Raw genomic sequence first — 5864 nt, 5'->3', positions numbered from 1 at the left:
CGTTTCTCAAGCAATTTAAGGGCCAGCAAATTACTTGATGTCCAAAATTAACCGTGCCGAACGCACGTGGGGCGACCAGCTTGGTTATACAAGCTAAGGTTTAACCTATTAGCCCATACGCAGAGCAACTCACCCCTAAGGTTGCTTCTGCCTTCCGGATCCCATCTAGAGGACCGGGCATTAAAATCGCCAGTCACCAGTGATGAGAGGGCAGGGAACATTCCTAAGAGCTCCTCAAGCTCATCAAGGAGTCTACAAAACATACTTATGTGCTCGCTGGGAGGAAAGTAGACAGAAACTACCAGCGAGTCCCTCTACTTGACGGCTACAAAAGAGGAACCCTGCCGCACCAGGCTACAGGTTCTTCTGCTTTACCCACGAGTACCGCGGAAAGAGGAGTCCCCCCCAGGGAAGAGAACCATTTGTTATCCCTGGGAGGAACCCACCATGGCCCCGCAATTATCGCAATGCCAGCTCCTGTCTCTGCCATCCGTTGCGCCAGCAAGTCCTGAGCGCAACGCGCATGGTTCAAGTTTATTTGTAAACAAATATCTTCCATTTTCACTATGTGTTCTATCCTTGTTCAGCCTCGGCTCCATCGCCCTGTATTATCCAGGACAATGAGACCGATGGCCCTGGTTCACCTAACTTGTCACTATTGACGACGATGGAGGAGCAGGACTCCAACTGTTCCACCTCCATGTTGTCAGCTACGCTAGGGTCTACATCCCGCACAACCCGAATATGTTCAACAATTTTCTTTTCTACTATAGTATTGTAGGATGTTTAAATTATATATGGATATGGTAAAAAATAGTGAGGAGTGTGATTGTAATCAGAAGTAACAATTTATTAAGTCGACAAAAATATAACACTAAACTTGACTATACCGTAGTTGGACTTACACTGAACCCGGTCCGAACTGAAACGCTTCTCTTTATACTCTCTTATCGTTCTAGAAACTTCTCGGTCCCTCTCGAATATTCATATTCAACAAAACTAGAACTGCGTATATACTTAGCAACTGTCGTTCTTGAATATTCGAATCTTAAAGCTTCTTATTTATTTTTTTTCAATTCCACAGTATCTTCAGATATTGTATTATCTGGGATTATTCCCGGAGCGTCCTGCGACGGAGCGGGGACCAAGCTGGATAATTTTCTAGGTGCCCGAAATGCCCCGTCCTTACCTCTGATAGGAGGCACGATTGGGCACTCCCATGACCCCACTCTATGTCCCGTTTGAGAGAGTCTTGCCTCTACGCACACCGGGCATGTGGATCTGCCCTCGCAGGCCCTTACGATATGCCCCAGTTCACCGCAAATAAAGCACACTCCGGTCCTGGCGATCGACGCAGGGCAAGATGCAGCGACGTGGCCTCTTGTCAAGCATCTGTGGCATCTAAGGGGCCTCAATCTTAAGGCTAAAACCCTGACTGACGTCCAGCCGACCGTAATTCTGCCTCTCTCGATTGCGGCTTGACTCAAGGCCGTCGGGGCCACAACTGTGACCATTCCACCCCTGCCCGCCTGAATGTTCCCCATCTTTATTAGATTGGGGTCAGCCCCTGGTCTTATCTCCTGTAATGCACACCTAACAGCAGTGAGGCTCGCACTAGGCAATATTCAAACTACCCTGGTTGGATTTGTCCTCTAAGGCCTGGCTATTCTAGCCTCAGGAAGAGCACTTCTTAGTGCTTGAGCTACTTTGTCTGCTTTTTGGTCTGCATCCTTCCCCCGTACCTGCCAGATGAAGGAGCCCGTCAGACCATGTCTGCACGGCAATCCCTTCAGGCCTATCTCCTCATGGTTCACGCAATTCTGAATCTTTTGAAGGGCCTCGCTGTACGATCCTTCCTCTTTACACGTCAGGGAGATCGCTGCGGCATCTCTATTTCTCCCTTGCTGATTCTTCTGGTTCTTTCTTTTAGAACTGCGTGCAGGGTTCTGCCTGACCCTGTAAGGATGAATAATGGGATGATTAACCGTACCTACCTGGTTAGCCCATACTGGCACTGTTGTTCTTCCAGTGGGCGTAATATTTTTTCGTCTTTTGCGACTCGTTACCTCTACGAACCCATCATTGGACGGTCCATGTGCGATGCGGCGGTTTCCAGCAAAGGAGTAACAACTTGCGTCCTAGCTGTGACTTGGGCGTACGATTTTTGCCCATACATAATATTATTAAGATCCTGCTGATCTTGTTATGGGATCTTGTCAACTCTCTGAGCATCATTGCGATTGTCTTTAAATCTAGACCATCTTCGTCTCTAGCTGCTGCTAACCTCTCTTCTCCCAGGGAACGCATCTGGCTAGCTCTAGTCTATTCCTGGAAGCGCGCAATGTTTCGCTGGCTTGAAGAGGTGGCTTTCTTGACTGTGACTACTCGCACCAACTGTTCGGGCAAGGTGCACCTCAGTGATCCTGCCCAAGGGCCATTTTGATGGAGGGTACCGATCATCCCTTATCAACACAAGCTGACCTACTTTGAAATTCTCGCAACGATCCCTCCATTTTTCTCGACCTTGCAAATGCGACAATACTCGAACGACCAACGCTTCCAGAAATTATTGCGGATGCGCTGAAGAAGCTGTAACATATTTAATCGTTTCTCTGGAAATTTTGATAAATCGGCGTCCTGAATCAAGCAGAGACCCTCATTGAGGAAATGAGAAGAAGTAAGCGCCTTTACATCGTCTGGATCCGAACTCAGCGGGATCAACGGAAGAGATTGAGGAAAGCTTAGATTTCCACGAGGACTGTGGATAGATCCTCAAAAGTAAGCGTATGCTCGCCTACATTTCTTTTCAAGTGATGCTTCACCGATATTACACCTGCTTCCCACAACCCACCATTTGTGGAGCAATGGGGAAAATGAAAGTTCAGTTTGTTCGATCATTGGCAAGAAGAGATGCCACCCTATGATACAACTTTGTAGCACGGTTGAACATTGTCCTGAGCTCATTATTTTCTCCCTGAAAATTAGTACCATTGTTGCTGTAGAGGTTCTGGCAAATGTCCCGTCTTCCACAAACCGACGAAACGCATAAATGAAGGATTCAGAGGTTAGGTTGCTAACGAGCTCGAGATGGGTAGCTTGAGTAGCAAAGGAAATGAACAAGAGAATGTAGCCCTTATCGGTGCGATTTCCGCGACCCTTTGACATACGCATCTTTACACCCGCATATTTGAGAACGGAATTCGTGAAAGCCCTACTCCCTACCATTCGATCCACAGGAAGGGAGCTCGCCCATAAGTTGGTGAGGCAATTGAGGCTAGCCTTTTGGCAAGGCATACAAGCTTGAATAGTCGATTTGATTAACCGATTTCTGCCTAGTATCCATAGTTGCGACATCAGATACCTCAAGGTCAGACTTGGACCTCCATGGAGACACTGGTAGTGTGCATGTCGCACAAACAATTGACTGAGATGTGAATGCTGGGGCAAAATTGGTGGGTGTTTCCGAACGAAGGATAGGTAAGAGCTAGCCAACCGACCTCCTACTTGTAGGAGGCACTACCCGAGTCTTTCTAAATCTCTCAACGATATCCGCCATGAAGCGACACCAGTACCTGCGTCAATGGAGTAAAATTAGTGAGAGATCACTTTGCAACGGGGAACCTGTTAGTAGAAAAGAAGTTAAGAAATGAACATCTTTTGTTCGTCGAGAAGCGTCAAATACCACCCTTAGTTTTCACCTTGAATTACTCTGCTGCACCACTGCATGATGAAGTAATACTAGACCTCCTGACGTGGGATCTCTGACCTCAAACCTCGCGACCTAAGATTCAACTCCTCGTACGACTCCATGAATTCATCATACGCCTGAGCCAATTTCGAATCTCGTGCAAACCTACAATGTAATACAAGAGAAACGAGAGCGATTCGCTTCGTCTCTGCTGACTGGACGAAGATCCTGCCTCAGCGATAGCTGTACCACGCATCGACCTCTTTGATCCCTCTGATGCGTCTCCTGGAAGGTTCTCTCGCATCTCTCATCTTTTGACGTTAACCGCTTAGGTGCGGCTGATACGTCTTTTAGCTCCAAAAATCGCTGCAACGTTCGTCCACCTCCTTTTGAGGAGAACCGGGCAGCACCTGCAATGGAAAATTAGTCGCACTTCTCTCCGCCCGCCGTGCAGCTCCTTCATTCACTAATACGGAGATGAACGTTTTAACGCCGTGTCCTGAGCGGCAAGCTGCGATGACGAGAAGTCCTCAAACCTGGTTGAAGTAATTGGCCGTAGACATCGTCCCTAAATTAAATCGATCCGCTTCGAGATGGCGAACTCTGAATCGGCTACCACAAAGTACCTAAATAACTCTCCTGCTGAACTGAAAGCGAAACGTTGCTCGAATGACTCGTTTGTCCACCTGTAACGCACAAATCCGCGCCCTGCTTTCGAGGAATTCAACCAAATCTGCAACATGGGCATGAAACGAGACACAGGGACCCTTCTCGTTACTGAATCTAATTCCAAGTTCTGTACAACCTCTCCCTCGAGGTGTGTTCAGCATTCTACACATTACCTGTGTCCATCTCTAGCCCAGTGCCCAGCGGGAATAACAGCACACTATCCTTTTTCTACCGGCCGGCCTGCATTCTTCAATGATCTAAAATACACTGCATCTTGTTAAGAAGTGACCGTAAATCGACAATGGACTTCTCCTTTAGACGCAGGAGATTTAACAACATTTGGAGTTTCTTAAACAGGAGAAGCCTCGGAATATAATACCGTGTCTGCAACACCTTAAGTACCGAAGCTAACGCGTCAGTTCCTGGCTGGATCATGTCAACATCAAGGGACGCAAGCATCCCTAAAGCATTCCGTGAAGTACTTCGCCAGACCGGTCCCACAGTGTGTATGCAGCTACAACCCTTGAATGGTTGTATGATATTTTTTAAAACATGGTGTTACACACAGGCCAACATTACAAATTTGGCACTGGAATCGCGATCTCTTTCTCTTGTCATTTCTTGAAAAGACTACGCATATTCGCAGCTGATTCTTCCGTTTGGATTTTCATTTGTATTAGCGACGGGAAGTGTCTTTCAGTGAGGCGAAGTGGATTCGTTTGTCCTGATTTATTCGCAATAGTTTTCTATTGTCATATTGATAATAACCTAAAAGTTGACGAATTAACTCTAGGTGAAAGCTTGCCATTGATATTTGTTTTCTCGTTTTTAACTTATAAGCTATAAGAGTTCCAAACGTATATGTCAATTAAATGGAGAAAATATTTTTGTACTATTTCAACGCTTTGCGTTGTGAGTGAATGGTGCTGATAACCATATCTGTTTTTCCATAGTCCCCATTAATTTATTATAATCAACAACACACTTTGGTCTCATAATCACTTCTCGAGACCGGTAATGACGTTTGTTTCAACAAATTCTTCGCTATGGAAAGAAGATAGCATGTGTATTTCTCTTTTATTACACCATCCCATCGCATATAAATTCTTCGAGGAGTGAAAACTCACTTCACAAGTTTTCAATTTATTTTTGATAACTGGCATGCCTTTTCGTCTTTTATTTACGTACCACAAGCGTTAGTTAGATTATTTGCAAAAGAATAAAAAGTGCGGGGCTTGTTTACCAATTGACTACGTATAACGTATGGCCTTTGCCTGAATAAGGTTTTAGTAATTCTGTTACTATGTTTCCTGACTTCCCAATATTTTTACACAGTTTGTAGTAATTAATGAGCCATTATAAATAATGAAATCTTGCATAAATCCATATTGGGTATCTCATAAAAAAATGATTACATTCCAAATCTGTTTCATTTAGAGGGTACGTATTGCTTAAACGATAACCTTCCTTTATACAGGAGTAAGTTTTCGTCAATACATAGATTTCG

The sequence above is a fragment of the Polistes fuscatus genome, unplaced genomic scaffold (genome assembly GCF_010416935.1).
Source record: "Polistes fuscatus isolate 324 unplaced genomic scaffold, CU_Pfus_HIC Scaffold3, whole genome shotgun sequence".
Lineage (NCBI taxonomy): Eukaryota > Metazoa > Arthropoda > Insecta > Hymenoptera > Vespidae > Polistes > Polistes fuscatus.
Note: the sequence above shows the minus strand (reverse complement) of the source record.